This window comes from Chenopodium quinoa, unplaced genomic scaffold (assembly GCF_001683475.1).
Source record: "Chenopodium quinoa cultivar QQ74 unplaced genomic scaffold, ASM168347v1, whole genome shotgun sequence".
Taxonomy (NCBI): Eukaryota; Viridiplantae; Streptophyta; class Magnoliopsida; order Caryophyllales; family Amaranthaceae; genus Chenopodium; species Chenopodium quinoa.
The window spans coordinates 3,243,311-3,263,055 of record NW_018743476.1 but is presented as its reverse complement, the minus strand read 5'-3'; the positions used below and the strand labels follow the sequence as shown (position 1 = coordinate 3,263,055).

General features: G+C 38.1%; 1 long non-coding RNA gene across 2 annotated transcripts; it reads left to right on the top strand.

Annotated features, from left to right (window-relative positions):
- The first annotated feature begins 4,732 nt into the window (after positions 1-4,732).
- Positions 4,733-8,056, top strand: LOC110739407. Of its 2 annotated transcripts, none has more exons than XR_002514815.1 (3): positions 4,733-5,014; positions 5,447-7,244; positions 7,656-8,056. It is a non-coding gene; the product is annotated as an uncharacterized LOC110739407 (long non-coding RNA). The 2 variants fall into 2 exon arrangements; XR_002514814.1 differs by having other exon boundaries at positions 4,792-5,014; positions 7,150-7,244.
- The last annotated feature ends 11,689 nt before the right edge of the window (positions 8,057-19,745 follow it).

Genomic DNA, 19,745 nt, shown 5'->3' with positions numbered 1-19,745 from the left:
TGAGCATTTGCACAACTTGCTTCAACATACCATGAAGCTCGGTAGGGGTTTTCTACATGTTGTGCAAGTTATAGTTCATTTTGAACTGATCATAGCCTTTGCGCAACGAGTGGAGAATAATGTCAATTTCCATCTCGGTTGAATACCCGCATCAAGCCTTTCCATGTTGTCAAATAAACTTATCATTTTAAGTACGTGTAGGCTGACCAACTCTCCTTTCTTAAGCTTATTCTCAAGGATCTGCGTGTGGGTTTCAAACCTTTCAGTTTGGGCCTGCTCTTGGAACATATTCTGAAGCTCAAAAATGATCTCCAAAGCTGTCTCCTTCTCAAAGAAATTCTTCTGAAGGTCAGGTGACATAGTGGACACATGATGCACTTAACATCTCGACTGCCAATTTTCATCGGTTTAGGGGCAGCTTGAGTCACTTCCTCATTGGGAGTCTTGGGCATTTCCTCATCAAGGACGTATTCCTTTTTCTCTTGTATGAGAACTATACGCAAGTTTCTTTTTCAATCAAGAAAATTTGGCCCACTCAATTTCACCTTGTCGAGAATTGAGCGCAACAAGAATTGGTTGTTTGAGTTATTCGCAGATGTGGTTCTACAATTAAAAAAATTTGAAATGAAAAACCATTCATAATACTTAAATAATATTGAATTCATGAATATATATCAAGCTTATTTAAACGTCTTATTCACACATTAAATTTGTCCCTATTAAGTGAGAATAAGTCGATTCCAAGATCTTAAGAATCAATGAGTATTTAAGCATGTCTTGGCTTGTCTTATCACTTATTACTCTAAGGTAAGAAACTCTTTGCTAATGGCTCCAAGCCACTCTTAATTAGATAAATCGTTGCATCTAATGCTCTCTCAAAAATTTATCTCCTTTGCCATGATATGTTGGGCCTCCATCACTCATATAGTTGAGTTTAACCAAAACCAACATGTATGTGATGTTTTTCTTTGGAAAACCCATCAACATACCTTACGTTCCTAGGGAGATAGTGATGCCTAGCTTTGGCATAGCCCATCATTATGCGCATTAGTTCAGTAAATGTTGTTATGGAATGACAAGTTTTACTCAATATTTTAGGGATTTAGGGATTCTATATTGGTTAATTTAAGTGAACTTAATTCATCATCACAATATTCGAATCCCAAACATGCAGCTATCATATCATTTATATATATAAGCATATTTATATATCGAAAACATAAGTAAATGATGCATTTGATAACTACCATGACCCCTTGAATCTTCAAGTCTGCAATGGTCTTGATTTGCAACTTCATGGCTTTGTCTTCCAAGAAACTCCGTGCTTAAGGCATAAACAAAAACATGCAAGTACTAGTATCTACCATTAGGACTAATCTAAATATTAAGGTACAAAAATACTCAACGGTTCGCATACCGTATTTAGATTTACAAAAATACATGACGGAACGCAGTTTGTATTTTCTATCCTAATCGGGCCCACTAGTTGCCATTTTACAAAACCTATGAGAGAATATACATTCCATTCATCCATTCACTATATGTGAATTACCCATGCATTTTACAACGATAAACAAATAGTAATGCACAAACACGCGTAAACTAGTAACTAATTTAGGTGGTTAATCCGATAATCACGCCTAATTAAAAAGAGTCAAAGTTGTTAACCAATTATGTGATTAAGCGCAATTAAAATTGAAACTCCCACTGAATTCCGCATCCACCTTAATTAATCCACTTAATTAAGGCGGTAAACCCAATATTTTGCCAAATTTAAAATTTGCAAGTGCCGCTCAAAACCCGAGGCCTAGCCTTAAAAATTTAATTAAAATAAATAAACATAAATAAAATAATTAAATTTGGCAAATATGCAGAATTACATAGTCCTAAACACGCCTAAGGCAAATTCCAACTATAACTTGTGAATCCTTGAAAAGTTACATCTTCAAATATGAAGATTAATGAATATTCTATCAAAATTTGAAACTTAATGATTCCAATCAACTTAATAAATATTTAATCAAGAAAGTTCAATAAACATACATGGAATTTAGTAACACAAAGTTCCAATCACTTACAGTAATCAAAGATTGAATCTTTAGTACTTAAGAGCCTCAAAACACAAACTCTTCACACTTAAAGCAATTTATTTGCAATTATGTGAAAATTTGAGCCGACTATTAAGCACCAATAGTTGAGGAGTAATTAGCTCAAAAGTTATCTAAAATTGCAGAAGCATAAAGGAAAGAACCAAATGCATAATCACAATTAATATGCCATTAAGATTCAAGGTTTAAAAGATTTAAAAAATTTCGTGAAAACAAAAAATCCCTCAAAACAAGCATATCTTGGCGGAATTTGGCTTTTTCGCAACCCACAAAGGATTAGAATGTTTCCAGAATATCGATTCCACAAAAAATCCACTAGTCTTTGGTAAAATTTTTGGTTCTAGAGACAAAATTCTAAATAAAACGAGATTAAAATTAATAAAATCGAGCTACTAATATAATTAGCAACAACAAGAAGAAATTAAATATATTTTAATCACCTTGAGATTTTTAGTTACAAAAACAAAATGAGCAAGGGTCCGATACTGCTGTTGGGTTTCGGAAAGTACGACTTTCCGCGGAACAAAACATGACCCCAAGACCCACTCACAATTAATATAAATAAAAGACATAAATAACAAGATGAGTGAAAAGACCATCTTACCCTTTAAAAAACATAAATAACAAGATAGAGTGTAAAGACCATCTTACCCTTTATATAACAAGAAGTGAAAAGATCTGCTCACAATTAATATAACTAAAAGACACGCGATAGTTGTACAAGTCATGCCCAAACCCGTTAAAACGTGTTCGGCTTGTCGGGTTTAAACGGGCTATTCGGGTCGAATCGGGCTATTTTAACTAAAAATGTGATTTTTGGCTTGCCTAAACCCGCCCGTTTTTTGGGCAAATCGGGTTGGGCTTGCAGGTCGGGCCATATTTGATCACCTCTATTTTGCATGCTTTACCATTGTTGAAGCTGGGTTACTCTCTGCCAGATGGCACATAAGTTCTTGAAATTGGGGTTTAAAGGAGGAAGATGAAAATTTGGGATTTTGTGTGTCTTTTTTCAAGAATGTTCTCATCATAGCCATCCAATACAATATTTTATAAATTATGATGGCTCGTGATAATGTAGTGGGGTCTAACAGAACAGAAGAGTTTTTTAAGATGTAGAGCAAATTTCTTTGCTAACATCAGAAGAAGAAGATGGTTTTTTTTCATTGGCTTGGGCTTAGATGTGGAATTGGGCTGAGGATTTTGCTTGGGCTTGAGAGTACCATGGTTAGAGATGTTGGTTTTCTTGTTTTACATTTTAATTATTTTGGGTTATTTTTTTTATTGGACACAATTGTCCATGGACCATATTCAGAAGTAGAGTGGGGATCAAGGACCCTAGAAATTAGGAAAGTTGTTGATAATGGATTATCTATCATAATAACATCTACTTTAAGAGATAATGAGTTTGGTACGATGCTTTTGCCTCTAATATTGCTATCAAGATTTTCAACGACAAATTTACATTGGGGACATTTTTGGTGTGGCTAATTTTTCCACAAGAAAAACATGAACATTGAATATTTTTATACTCAATTGCTTGCCAATTATTGCCTACCCAAACACTTTTGATCAAGGGAGACGTTAGATCGATATTGAGACAAACCCTTGCATATCTTGCTCGAGTAAGATGGTCAGTTGCATAATCAATACTTAGAGGTTTCCAACTAATTTTTCAATGTCGAAAAGAGCATCCTTGTTATAGTATTCAACCGGTAATTCAGGGAAACGAATCCAAACAGTCATCCTATCAAAATGATTCATGGAAGGTCGAAAATTTGGCTTCCATTTTGTAATCATTAAGTAATGATCCAAAATGAACCAAGGTCCTCCTAGAAGTGTTCTTTCATAATCATCTTGAATAGAAAAAGGAAATAGATACACATCCTTTCCAAGATCAATGACCTCAAGAGTAACTTTAGGCCTCCACATAGCTCTAACCCGTTGAGTAATGAGCGATGGAAGAATTGAGACCCCCAAGCATTTTCCCATTAAAGTTAATTTCCATGGCTGCATTAAATATTTTCCAAAGTTTCTTTAGCGAAAGAAACCATCTTTGTAGGGTCTGGTGGTGAGAAAACTTCATCCTCCCATTCATTTTATGTGATGACTATTTTCCTTGCTTCCGAAAACCATTGAGAAGAATCCTGAACAACTTTCCTAAAAGCTTATTGACAATGGAATAAACACGTCGTCAATTGTCTATCCCTAGATCAAATACAATTTATACAAGCTAAACAAACCTAATACGAGTATAAGGCAAGCATAGGGGTCGAACCACAGAGAACGGATAAACACCACCAAATGTTATCGACAATTAAGCTAGTCCGAAATAAGAGATAAATAAACTAAAGTCTAAAGATGCTAAAACAAGAAATAAAACATTAAGGGAAATCGTTTAGGTATAGCATTCACTTGAACATAAACAAAAGCATAGAAATTGAATTAGTTATGAACTAAACATGCTCGAATATCGAAGTAACACTACTACAAATCCCTTAGTTTTTGGACCCTATTGGCTTGACGCTGTGAATGGGGCGTCAATGTAAAAATATATCTCCGCTATTTTTCGACGCTTTTATGTGTCGAATTAATTTCTTGACGACAAAAAGCGTCAAAAAATTTGTATGAGTTGCACGTGACTCAAGGCAACCCAAAAACGGTGTATAAGGGAAAAAACTTTAAAAAGTGAAACCGCCTTATAGAAACCCTATCTCTTATCTCTCTCTATCTCTCTCTCTCTCTCTCTTTCTCTTCTCTATCTAGCTCTTAGATCTTAGTTCGCCATCTTTTGAATTTGCTCTTAGATCTCAGTTCATCATATTTCAAAATCGCTTGAAATTTAGCGAATTTGAGTGAAAGCCGTGATATAATTTCCTTTTTCTCCTTGTTAAGTTCTTCAATTTAAGGTAATCTCATTCTTTTCCTCATCAATTTCCATGCTTTTGTGCTAAAACACCGTTCAGATTTAATTAGATATTGTGAAAAAAGCATTGAATTTGTAGTTATTGTCTAAATGTGTAGTAGTAATAAGCCATGGTATTGAAATCTAGGGTTTTTTGTATGTCGTGTTGGGTGCAAGGGAATTTAGAATACATATTTGGTTGTTAATTTTTGTCCCACTTAGATCGATTTTCATGTATTTTTAACAATTTTGGGTCTAATTGCAATTCTTTGAATAATACTTTGTGGGTGTTTCAAATTAAGGTTCTAATTGCTTAGCATTAATACATATATATCTCTGATTGTTCTTCTTCCTCCCTTAATCTCTGGTTTATGTTCTTTAATCTTTATGTTTGGTTACTTATTTGAGCTAATTTGTAGCATTTTGGTATTCCTAGGCAGGGCAAAAAGATATTAAGAGTGAAAAGGGTAGAAAATAGCATTTGATTGTTGCAGAAATGTTCCTAGCTGCCTGATGTCAAGGATACAAGGCCTATCTAATTTGGTTGGCTGTTTGTAGTGCTGATTACTGAATAGATTAACCTGGTTTAGAAGCTTCTAACTGTTGGAGCCAATTTGATGCATGCTTGGTTCAGGTTTTAGTTTGTAAGTGCATGTTTTGGTACATTTTATATTATCCTTGTTTCATATGCTTGTTGCTGCTATATATATATATTGTTTTTCTAGTTAAGTTTGCTATCATTTCGGCACTCTCTACAAACTGGTTAGTGTCCAGGCAACTGATTTAATGAATGTTTTGGGTTTTGTCAATTTCTCATTATTATATGCTTATTCTGCCAATTTTGATTATGTCCTGCTTAATTTTGTTGAATTTCGTGGCTGAATGAATTTGCATTTTAATTATTTAATCTATACTGCCGGATTCCTACTGCATTTTAAATCAGGCATTTTATAATTATAATACTTGCACTCATTCTTGCACCCATGGACTTCGAACACTCTCTAAAGCAAAGGTAGAATGTTGGTTTTTAGTGCCATTATTGGGTATGCTTAAGGATATGTTTAGTGCCATTATTGGGTATGCTTCACTCATCTTTCATTTTACAAGTAGAGATTTTAAAAACTTGTGACACTTAGTGATCTGGACCTTATTACTTTACTGATGGAAAATTCATGTCAAAGATCTGTGCTTAATTAGATACTTCTCAATTTTACTGTACAAGGTATTGCTCTGATAGAATATGTTCTTGCTTAGAACTAATATCCTGAATAATAGTTGCTACTTTCTAGAGGATGCATTAACTGTAGTCTACTGTGTTTTCCATTTGTATTGAGAAGTATTAGGCAAGGCCTTTCACTACTATTAAGTTGGATATATTCCGTAATTTACATGGGGAAACATCTTTTGTGGCCTTTTGTTCTGTTAATTGAGTCATTGAATGTAATGATTATTAGTTGGGTAACCCTATTAATCTATTATAGCCTTTTTGTTCTGTTAATTGAATCATTAAATGTAATGATTGTTACCTGGGGAACCCAATTTGGTATACTTCCTTTTTTTCCCTTTTCTATAGTTTGATATCACTTATCCCATGTTCTATTTGTAAGCTAATCTTGGTAAGGTAGACAGGAAGAGAACACCTTAATGATTGTTTTATTCCATGTCCCTTGGTACAATAGCAAAACGGCTCACCAAATCGGTACAAATGTTTATAAATTATTTTATCTTGTTGGTCTATATAAGAAATTGGATGTTAAGTATTTTCCAATATTTTAACATAATCGAGTGTATGGAGGTAAATCTGACCGTTGTGGTGTTGTCCATGTAACTATTGGTGATGGTGGGAACTTTGAGGGTTTAGCTCGAAGGTATGTAGTGTATGTACTCATGAACCTTCTTCATCTGCTTGGAAAAATGCAACATATTTTTATAGTCAATCATCAAAAAAATTGGCCATTTTAAGTACTAATTGTGAGAAATATATTGCATTTTTATTATGATTTTATATTACATAATCTTTTCCTTGGTTATATGAATTAAGAACTTCCTGCTTCTTGCAATTTAATTTCGGTTCTAGTCAATTTATCATCTTGCAACTTCTAATTCAAAGTTCCACCTAACAATTTTGACCATATGCAGAACTCCCTTTCCGCTTTGCTGATTTTGGGGTGCTTCACAGGAATGAGGCTAGTGGTGCCCTCACTGGATTGACGTGTGTTAGGAGATTCCAGCAGGTACGATACTATATAATGAACGATATTCTGCAACTTAGTCGTGTTGGGGTGACGTAATTTTTAGTTCCTTATTGGAAGATCTCACTAATGAAGGGGGTTAGGCCAAAAAAATAATTTTAACCAAGAATAATGTGGAAATAAAAAGCTGGAGGCCTGGAGCTCGCAAAATGTTAAACAATGAATCGTATATGATGTCTAGATGTACGTGAATTGTGAGCATTATTGGTTTCATCACTTAACTGTATAGTTGTATATTATAAGGTATAACAATTCTTCTTCGCAAGTTGCTAAGCGTGATGTCGTGATGGTTTCACAAAGCTTTCATGTTGCCATTGTTTTGATCCCTGAATCTTTTGCAATTCATGTGGTTTAATTTATCTGGTCCTAATATTTATCTCCCACCTGTTTCAGGATGATGCTCATATCTTCTGCAGAGAAGGCCAAGTAAGTTGGATCTGCTGATGGTTGTGAATTGAATTCTGTTACTTTTGCCTGTGCACGTTCAGGTGAAGGATGAAGTTAGGGCTGCACTGGATTTTATTAACTGTGTATGGAAAATTTGGGTTTACCTTCAAGCTAAAACTTTCAACCGTATGATAATTTTCTCATTTTCTTTATAGTAATTTCTGTAGTCAGCATTAGTATATAGATTTCAATTAGTGATTCGGAATTTGTTCCACTACAACTTGTCACGACTGAATTGTAAGTTGCAATTATAATTGTTGTAATAGAAACTCATTACTATGAGATATTGTATATATGCTATAATATATTTATATGCAATATAAAAATTTCGGTATAATTTTGTTGTACTTCTTAATTTTTTTAATAATGTATATTAGTATGCTAGAAATCATTGTCAGTGAATGAAATATTTTTAGTATTTTTAATATTTTTTTATAAAGAATATGGACAAGAGAAAGCGTCCCCAAATTAGAAAACGTGGACAGGAAAAAGCGTTGCCAAAATGTTAGACAACAAATGTATGAAAATCTGGACACAGAAAAGCGTCACCAATCTTAAGATTCTTGACTACAAAAAGCGTCGCCAAAGTTAAGAAAGTGCGCCAACTATTGCAAGTTGCGACGCTTCGTAAAAAAATTTAGACACAATAAAGCGTCGAGATTCGCGACGCTTTTTGATGTCCAACAAAATTCTCGACTCACTTATTCTCGAGAAAAAATCTTGCGACGCTTTTTAGTGTCAAAAATAAGGCCAAAAAGCGTCTAAAAAGCACGCCTTTTGTAGTAGTGTATAAAGGATCCAATCTAGCTTCCTTCCAGGGTCAATTGGCTTCTCCTAACATAGCCTCTATGTTTCCACATTAGAACCATATACTAGGAGGTACTATTAAATAACAATCGATAGTAATGAACCTTAACTAAGTCAACTTCCGTTCCTTGTTAGCAAAGATTCACCTTTAATCAACCAACAATGTGCACTTGCAAGAAGATTAAAGAATATCAAGCATATAAAGACTTTAATCACAAATAAATTAATTCTAAAACCTAGAACATGGTCAAGATCCAACTACACCACAACCATCCCCTTAATAGGGAAATTACTCACTAATCATGCTAATAACAAGATTAATTAACAAACAATCAAGAATAAACATGATTGACAAGCAATACCAACAACTAAAATAATAATCAAAATAAAGCAAATTAAAATAGAGGAGAGGGAGTTAGAGATTCTCATTGATTGAATGTGAAAATCTACAAGCAAGATGATCAATCTTCCACTTCAATATCCAAGCTCAACAATGGTGAAACCCTTATTTTCTCTCTCTAAACTACTCTGATCCTAACCTAAACCTAGAGAGAGAAGCTCTCCTAAAACTAATTAGAGAATAGAATATATGGTAATTGTTTCCTTGTTTTAATTACCCCAAAAATGGGTATATATACAAAGCTAATAAAAAATACTGAGTAAATAAAAGAAAAGAAAAGAAAGTAAAAAGGAAAAATAAAATAAGAAACTCAATATAAAAATAAAAGAAAGAAATAAGAAAAAGGGAAAAGAAAAGAAAGAAATAAAAATAAAAGAAAAAGAAAATATTAAAACCCACCAATCCCACCAAAACAATTAGACCCCTACTTCCTCCTCTTCTTTCGAATTAAGCTGCTTTTAATCCCATGCTTTGCATCTCACCAAATCAAACTAGCAACCATCATCATCAAATCACCACTGCTCATCATCATTGAAAATTGGCATCAAGCAAACACCACCGTTCGATCTTCATTAAAACCCATGTGTGAAGCTCGTGGAATGGTTCGGTCGAACCATGGGATGGTGTGGCCGAACTACGGGGTTGGTTCGGTCGAACCATGGGTGAGTTCACACCTCTTCAAATTACAAAACTTCCAATGTTTCTGACTCTTTTTGCATTTCGATCGAACTCCTCAATGGTTTGCCCGAACCATGATAATTCGTGATTTACTCTAAATTGGGGTTGTTGCTTGGGCGATTTGGGGTTGCAATTGGTGGCTGATTTGTTGCTGTAAATTGGTGATGTTGCTGCTGTTTGAATGAAGGGGCTGCTGTTGTTGTGGGTAGAGTCGATTGGTGGCTATGGTGGTGCAGGGGTTGATTGTTGCGGTGGTGCAGTTGCGTGGGAGCTAGAGTGGCTGAAAGTGGAGATGCTGCTGATTTGTGTGGTGAAGGGTAAGGTGAAATGTGGGGTGATGGTGGTTCAGGTGGTTTGGGTGGCTGTTGTGGCTGCTAGGTGTGCGAAGCAGGGAAATTGGTGGCTGACGATGGTTGCGTGGTGGTTGATTGGAGGCAGCAACGGTGGCGATGGTTGTTGGGTAGGTGGTGATTGCTGTTGTTGGGGTGCGTGGATTAGTTTGGTGGTGTAGTGAAGGTTGTAGGTGGAGCTGGTGGTTGGGAATTGTTGGGCTAATTTGGTTGGTGGCTGCAGCTCGCGTTGGTGTTTTGTTGTGGCTGGAGTTTGACTTTTGACATGAATTCGGAAACCAAACTCACTTGACTTAAAACCCGAACACCTACACACAAAACCGAGGAAAGGGATTGGGACAAAAAATAAAATAAAATAAATAAAATAGAAAATAAAAGAAATAAAACCAAACTAATAAAAATATAAAACTATACAAGTAAATAAAATAAAATAACAAAATAAAATAAACATAAAACTAATAAAAACTATGAAAGTAACAAAGAAAAGGAACGAAATAAAATAAATAGAAAGCAAATAAAATATGAAAATAAACTAGAAACTAATTAAATAAAGAAATTAAATTAAAACATACTAAAACTAAAAAATAAACTAGAAACTTTATTAAAAAGAAAATAAGAGAATAAAAGGGTAAATAAAGGAAAATAAACACGAAAATAACTCTAAAACTAATCCCTAAGAGTGACATATATGTCTTTCATCACTTATGCTGAGAGTCATTTCTTATTGGAGAAACCTTTGTAGGAAGATCATCAACCATCACATCGTCGAATTTGCTAGCAATGTTACCATCACTATCAGGCAAATCATCCAACATGTTGGTGTCATCTTTTTGCTTATCATCGAAACATGTAGGAACAATTGCTTGACAATCATTCCCAGACATGATAACAAAGTAAAGAAACAAAAAGAATAAAAGAAAGAAAAGAAAAGAACAAGACAGGGCAAACGAGACCTAAACGCTGAAAACCTGTAAAATAAAACAATTTGAGAAAGAAAGCTATCTAAATATCTAACAAATGTTCCCAAGGCCATGTTGCCTAAGCAAGAAGTTTTTTCATTGATGACCCTCGAGAGAGCGAGAGAGAGAGAGAAAACATATTTCAGCTATATTTAAATTTTAATTTTCAAAGTTCACATGATATAAAGTGGTTTATTGCTTTGATTATTAAATGTTTTGCTTGTGAGACTATCGAAAAGGTTTTAAATATTTATTTTGATTTTATTAAGAGCCTACAATAGTTCCTAGTTGTAGGTTGACTTTGGTTTGACTTTACTTTCGTCTTGTTTGACTTTTTAAGTTGACTTGTTTTGAATGGTTTTAAAAATAGTCTCCTGTTGTTTGTCTTTGATAATCACCTTAGCTGTTTTAACTGTGGTGATAATGTCTTAGAATTTTCTATTTCGTATATAAAAGGAGCAAAACAGATATTTTAAAGAAAAGGAATTTTTAGGGTGTTACAATGACCCTCTTCTTGAATCTCAATATGCATACAACCAAAAAGGACATCCCTTAACACTACACTCACCGATTCTCTGATGTCTTCTTTTATTTGCAGCCACATGAGTACAACACATAAGTTCCTACCTTGGAATATTACAAACTTTACCACAGCTTGTGTAAAATCCACCCTAGAGGTAAATCTCAATCCCACTGTCCATTGAAACTTAGAATAGTTCGTGTCCCTTCCAACTAGCAGCCCATTTTTTGGCTCTTCTGTGTTCTAAAGTGTCATCTTGGTCACTTGGGAGTGTGTGTGTGTATCTCATCCTCTGAATGTTCGCATTCAGAAACAACATTCCTATCCTCCCTAACTTCTGGCCCCACAACTGACCCCTCATTCCTCTATGCAGTAAGCTTACCCTCAACAGCCTCTACTTGTAGTTTATATGCTAGTTCTATAATACTTTAGCTAAATCCCTTCACTAAATCTCTAGCTACTCTTTGTTCATCATCAGTTGTGTCACCGTCTAACATCTCATGCTCTCTACACTCATCTAGATCTTCTTCCTCAAGAACTTCACTATCAGTCCCAAAACTAGCTTCATAAATCTGATAGTCATCTTACCAATCATCCTCTTCTGTTTCATACTTATTGTAGTCTATATCATGACCTGCCACATAATATAATTAAGGTCACTTTGTTCACCACTCAAATTGTGGTTCTCAAAATCTTCACTATCCGACTCATCTAAGGATGAAAGTTTGGTATTTGATTTGGATTTTACAGTAAACTGAATTAATTCGGTTTTAGATTTTTGAAACAAAATCCAAACAAAATTTGGATTCAACCAATCAAATCCAAACCGAAATTATTTGGTTTTTGAAATTGAATCCAAGCCGAACCAAATTTTTGTTGGGCCTATTATTTTAGGCCTAAAATTGGCCTGATAATTGGACCGATTTTTTTGGACTTTATGTCCTTAATTTTGTACCTAGAAATTTAAAAGAAATAGCTTAATATTTGCCATGAATTAAAAACTACAGTAGTCTAGTCCATCATAAGTCTTTTTTTTTTTATAAAAAAATTCAGTCCATAATAATAAAAAAAAAAAATTGTGCAGCCAATAAAATTGTCCAGCTATTAAAATTAAGTTACAAACATAAGAAATGACTTAAAATTTATGGTTTTTTCACCACATACCCCTGAGTTTTTTTTATTTATTCACCATATACCTATGAAAACGGTCAAATTCACCATATACCCTTGAGGTTTTACAAAAAATCACCACATACCCCTGATGACAACAAAATGAATGGAATTTGATTAATTATGCATCAACACCACCTTATATCTCTTCTTTCATCCCTGAAATCACTCCTCTCCTTTGTGCAATCCCTAAAAATACTTTAAATCTCAATAATCATATTCGTATAATCGATTTTGAGAATGAGAAAAAGAAATTTGGCGTGGTTTTGAAGGTGAGAAAAAGAAATGTGGGTGATTTCGGAGGTGGAGGAATGTATTTAAGGTAGTTTTGAGTCATAAGTAACCCTAATAATTGACAAAGTTAACAATCATTAGTCATCAAGGGTATATGATGTATTTTTTAGAAAACCTGAGGTATATGATGAATTTTACAAACTTCATGGGCATATGGGGAATAAATAAAAAACTCAGGGGTATATGGTGAAAAACCCGTAAAATTTAATAACATTCAACACGGAAACCTCAAGCCTTCTGTAGACACCCATTTGTGTCTCCCCAAAATCAAACCCAGTGATGAGTACCTTTCGCGTCGAATCATAATCGAATGAAGTGAAAGTGTGGAAAGTCTAGTGTTGCGGATAGTTTTAATTTCTTTTCTCTTCTCTCTGTTTTTGAAAACTTATTTTAAGAAAACAGACAATCCAGTTTGGTTGGTCCATGATATGGGTCCAATGATGGTGTAGTTGGATAGGGCTTGACAAGATCTTTCCAACGATATATTATAAGCCTAATTCCGATGAATATTGAGGAAGTTATGGCCAATTTACTGAACTGGCCCGGTTTGAGCCTTATATGCGGCCCAATGATCTAGAGGAGGGCCTAATATAGATTTATCATTCCTAATGCAATTAGGAATGGTTTTAGTCTTCTAGATTCTTCTAGAAGGTTCTTTTCATTCCTAATTCAATTAGCATTGATAAATTGACTTTTGTTGACTTTTCAGAGTTTTAATTAAGATCAAAGAGCATTTTTGAGGAAAAATACGATTTTATCCTCCTGTACAGCAATTTTTATCTGATTTTAAGAAAACACGTGGATTTCTGAGTCAGCGCCAAACGCCAGCTGTAGTGCCTGACGCTACGATTGGCGTCTGGCGCTAGACTTGGTGCCTGGCGCCAATCTTAGCATCTGGCGCCAATCTTAGCATCTGGCGCTAACTTGGTTTTTTTGCGTCAGAACTCTGTTTTGATATTTTATTTTTTTGGCTGATTTTCATTATAAATAACGTCGTAAAAACTTTATTTTCATTCACCAACTCTCATTAAGATTTTCTTGATTACTCTCTCTCTCTCACTCTTTTCTAAACTAGCCTTCTCTCAAATATAAGAATTCCGCATTCATTAGATCTAGATACACCTAGCCATATTCGAAGTTGCCTTCGCCCTAGACGTGAAAGGTTTAATTTCTGAGGGTTTGGTCCCTAGTCTCTATTTCAATTGTTATTTAATTTAATTGTTTTGTTTATTATTTTCCTTGAAGTTACTAACGTGTGTATTTTGTTATTAGAAAGAGGTACGAGGCATCAAAGTAAGTACTTTAATGGTTTTTATTGATGTTATGATATAGAGTTCATGCTTAGGTTGTTATTATGATTCCTAGTATCATGTCTAGGGTAAATTTAATACTAAGTATGATTGTTATGATGCCTTCTATTTTGTTTCCTAATATTTATGATTGTTAGTATCATATTAAGGTTAAAGCTTTGATTTTTATTGCTTAGTGACATGCTAGGGTTTGTTATTAATCTTGTTAGTATCATGCCTAGGATCTTATTATTATTGATTAGGGGATTTTGCTCTTACCAATCGGAATGCGCCACGTGGGCCAATCAGGTCCTGCCAAGTGTCCCCTAGTTGGAACTGTCAGGGCTTGCCACGTGGCACGCGCTTATTCGTCCACCTTGGACCTGTTATGTCACGACATGTGGCATACTCCATGCCTAATGGAGAAACCGGCCACCCAGGCCCAACTTCCGAGGGAAGCCCAATCGGCCCTAGGTTTACCTAAACCTAGGATGGGCACGTTTCCCAAGGTTATAAATACCTCCCTTAATCCTCATTAAGGGGAATTACGAAATAAAGAGAACAGAAACATTACGGAAAAACACATTAATTACACACAGTAATAATCGGCTGATATCGCTAACAAAGCAGATTACCTACATTAAACACTCTCACCTAGAGAGACCAAACCACTTTAATTTCAGCATTAATTACTCCTTAATCAGGTACTAACTTGACCGTTGGAGGCGGAGCTCACAGGAGTCTCCGTTATTTTGCAGGTACAGGCGTCCGGTTCCAGTCTCGGAATTGTAACTCTCCCGCAGGACATCAGAAAACCCCGAAACATTTGGCGCCGTCTGTGGGGAGAGTACTTCTGAGATGGCATCCAAGTCTGTACCGACTCCTGAAGAGAGGCGTCCCCTAGACGACCCTCAAGTTCAGTCGGACCATGATACCGAAAGTGAATTCGAAGTTGAAGCTCATACAGCTTCAGACGGGACCCTAAGGGCCCGACGTACCCGTCATACCGAAAGGAGGGAACGAGAGCATCTTCAAACAGGAAGCGAGCCAGCAGGCGCACCGCCTGTTCGGCAACAGCCGACTGATGGGTCTGCTCCCATCACAAGGAACAACTCATGACCTTCATGAGGGACTTCAAGGGAGAGATTCAAGAGTTGATCAACAAGAAGCCGCCTGCTCCAGTCAAGGAGCAGTCGGCCAAGAAACCCTCCACTTCACTGAAGAGGAAGCCAGTTCAAGGGCGAGAGGCGACTCCTCATCCTAAATATAGGAAGCGGGAGCCACCTGCCCTTGATTTCACAAAATTCCGTTATCCTACAGGAAATAGGAAACCTGTTCGTCATATTCAGGCGGACGGGTCGAAGCAAACATTCACAGATGCTCGGCTACTGCTAGAGCAGAAGAAGAGTGACCGATTGTCAGAGTCGGCCTCTACTTCAAACTTTCAAGACAGTTTGCGAAATGCCTCGATGAGGCATACTCAGTCGTATCATGAGAGTCAGTCAGGCGGCACCTCCCGTCAGTCCGGCTTTCATAGCGACCAGGCGGTACCAAACTTACATTTGTGCCGCAACAACAGTATTTTTTGCAACCACCTCCGTTTGGTGGACCAGCAGCAAAAAACGTCCAACCTATGGACTGGCAGCTACGGTTGCTTAGACTTGGTGAACAGCCGTCGGCCTTCTCCAAGGAAATTACTGAAGCCGCTCAGCCGGCCAAAGTGAAAAATGTACTAGTAGGCGCCTATGACGGCACTACTAACCCAGAAGACCATCTGATGGCATTCACCAACCTGATGTACCTTTAAGGGTTGGATGATCCCACTTGGTGCAAGTGTTTCCCAGCGACTCTCAAAGGAATCGCACAGCAATGGTTCGGCAACCTGCCGACTGGTTGTGTAAATAGCTTCAGGACGCTTGCTTACTTATTTGCCTCTAACTTCGCCATGAACATCCCTGCGAAGAAAACGACCCTTGATTTGGGAACAATTCAGCAGGGCGAGAAGGAGGGGCTTCGTTCTTACATCAGGCGGTTTAACCTGATGAGAATACAGATTCAAGGGTTACCGGATGAGGTAGCCTATACTGACTTTTTCAGAGGTCTCAAAGACGGGTCTACCTTCAAATTTGATTTGGTTCGAAAGAGGGTGGCGACTCTTCAAGAGGCCTTGATTGAAGCAGAAGCCTATATACAGGCGACTGATCTTTGTACGATAAAACAGTCGGACGGGAAAAGGTTCGACAAAAGAGAAGGACGACAGAAACAGTCGTCTAACAAAGATGAGAAAAGAAAAGAGGTCTGGGCGGCTGATTCCTCTAAACAGCCGGCCCAGAAAAAGAAAAAAGAATTCAAACCATACTCCCCAAAGTATGCGTTTAACAAGGATAACCAGTTTATCCTAAAAGAAATCAAGGGACGGATCTCAATTGAGAAGTCGGTCCCCATGAAGGGTTCTGCAAACAACCGGAACCTAGATAAATTCTGTGCTTATCATGATGATGTTGGTCATCACACCAATGACTGCATCAGTCTCATGCGGTACCTAGACCGCCTGGCTGAGCAAGGTGATCTTGACACTTATGTCAAGAAATCTACGGGGAACACTTCCTCAAAAAAGCAGTCGGCCAAAAAGAATCAGCAGGCCGACAGCTCTGATACAGATGATGCAGTCGTCTACACCATTGCAGGCGGCTTCTCAGGAGGCGACCCCACTATTAGGGGCAACAAAGACAATATCAGGCGGTTAGATATAAATTCCGTTCACCAAGAACGGTCGTCCAAATATTCATTTCCTGAGATTGTCATCACTGAAGAAGATCTAGGAGGGGTAAGGGGGCCGCATGACGACCCTCTCGTTATTGAATGTAAAGTGGCCAACCAGAGAGTTGGCTGAATCCTCATAGATACCGGAAGCTCCTCAGATCTCATCAGTAGCAAATGTCTGTCGAAACTAAAATATCAGACTGATTGCATACATCCGGCCTCCCACCCTTTAGTAGGGTTTGGAGGAGGAGTCGTCCACCCACTGGGACGAGTAGATTTACCCATCCGCCTGGGTGAAAAAGGGGAAGGACGACACATGGTAGTCCGGTTCCTGGTAGTAGAGGAACTCTCGGCCTACAACATGATTCTGGGTCGACCTACCCTGAATAATTCCAAGGCTGTTATAATCCCATCTCTTATGTTGCTCAAGTTTGAGAGGGATAATGGAACAGTCGGGTCCCTAAGGGGAGATTAGAGGATGGCCCGAGAGTGCTATCTCTCGGATGTCAAGCCCACTGTTATGGCTACTGGGTCAAGCGGTGAAAAAACAGACCTTGACAAGGAGAGTGCGCCTGTTCAAGAAGCAGGCGGCAAAAAGAGAAAGGCATCCCAGACAGGGGCCGCAAGAAAAGCAAGAAAATAGCAATCATTGGCAGAGGAGCGGCCGGATGAGTTCCGCCCTCAGCCGGCTGGTGAGCATGCGGACCTGATCTTAGACGACTCACGTCCTGACCGAACAGTCAAAGTTGGGACGACTGCTCTGAGAAACCTTGGTGACGACTTTCACAACCTATTGAAAGAATACAAGGACATCTTTGCATTCGGAGTCCATGAAATGCCAGGCATTAGTCCTGATCTGGCGGTACATAAACTCGCCGTGGATCCGAAAAAGAAGCCGGTACGACAAAAGAAGCGGAACCATGGCGAAGAAAGAAGTCAGGCGGCAGCCGCCGAAGTTAAAAAATTACTTGATGCAGGGTTCATTCGGCAATGTTACTTCCCAGACTGGGTTGCAAATGTGGTGCTTGTTAAAAAGCCGAATGGGCACCTGGCGAATGTGTGTAGATTACACAGACTTAAACAAGGCGTGCCCCAAAGACAGTTACCCTCTACCTAAAATTGATAACCTGGTCGACTCAACAGCCGGCCATGCCTTGATGAGTTTTATGGACGCCTATTCTGGTTTCCATCAAATTCCTTTATGGAAGAAAGATCAAGAGAAGACGGCCTTCGTCACTGATCAGGGGTTATACTGTTACACGGTCATGCCGTTTGGTCTTAAGAATGCCCCGGCTACCTTCCAACGAATGATAAACACCGTGTTCTTTGATCAGATTGGGAGAAACGTTGAGGCATACATTGATGATATGATTGTCAAGACTAAACTTCAGAAAGATCATCTGTCGGACCTCCGAGAAACTTTCGCCACACTCAGGCGTCACCATGTCATGCTCAATCCCAAGAAATGTGTATTTGGAGTTGAGTCTGGGAAATTTCTCGGATTCCTTATCAATCAGAGAGGAATAGAGGCGAACCCTGAGAAGGTGCAGGCGGTCATTGACATGCAGTCGCCTCGTACCATCCGAGAGGTTTAGAAGTTAATAGGTTGTCTGGCGGCCTTGGGAAGATTTCTAAGCCGATCAGGCAACAAATGCCTATACTTTTTCCAGGCAATTAAGAAGAAGGCAAGGTTTGAATGGGGGCCGGATGCTGAGGCCGCCTTCCAGAAATTAAAAGTTCACTTGCATTCCTTGCCGAGGCTGGTCAGCCCTTTGCCCAAAGAGGTTCTCTACATGTACCTGGCCGTCTCTGATCATGCGTTAAGCGCTGTTCTCCTTGCTGAAAGAGACGGCTGTCAGCTCCCGGTCTACTTTGTCAGTCACGTATTGAAAAATGCCGAGTTGAGGTATCCCCTAGTGGAGAAATTTGGTCTTGCACTCTTCATGGCTGTTAAAAAATTGAAGCCCTACTTTTTGGCACATGCAATCGTCGTGTATACAGACCAACCTATCAAGCGGCCACTGACCATCATGGAGTCGTCAGGCCGAATGATCAAATGGGCCATAGAAATACAGAGCCTCGAAGTTACTTTCAAGCCTAGAAAAGCAGTGAAGGGGCAAGCCTTTGCTGACTTTATTGTAGAGATGACTCGTCCTCCTGACTCTCAAGTTCCAGACCAAGTATGGAAGGTATATGTGGACGGAAGCTCTACTTCAAATGGTTGTGGAGCAGACGTCATATGTCAGTCGCCAGAGGGCGACAGGTACGAGTATGCTCTACGCTTCAGTTTTCAGGCTTCAAACAATGAGGCAGAATATGAAGCTTTACTAGCCGGGATCCGCATGTGCAAGGCGGCAGGGGCAAGAAAAATAGACGCCTGTTCCGATTCACAATTGATAGTGAGTCAGTACAATGGCGAATACGAAGCAACCCATCCGACCATGATCAAGTATTTACAGGCGGTCCGACAAGCAGTCGGCTCCCTTGAGGATTTCCATCTGATCCAAGTGCCGAGATCAGAAAACAACCAGGCGGATGCACTGTCAAAATTAGCATCATCCGCCTCCTCTGATACTCCTCGAACTGTTTTTTGGGAAGTAATGGAGAAGAGAAGCATCGAGGAAAACCCTATTGGAATCCTAGACAGAAGCTCAACCTGGATGGATTCAATCAGGGCATATCTGACAAACGGTACACTGCCGGATGATACTCAACAGGCGGCAGCACTGAAAAAACGAGCCACCTGTTTTGAAATGATAAAGGGAGAACTTCACAAAAAGGGGTACCTTCAACCCTTCTTAAAGTG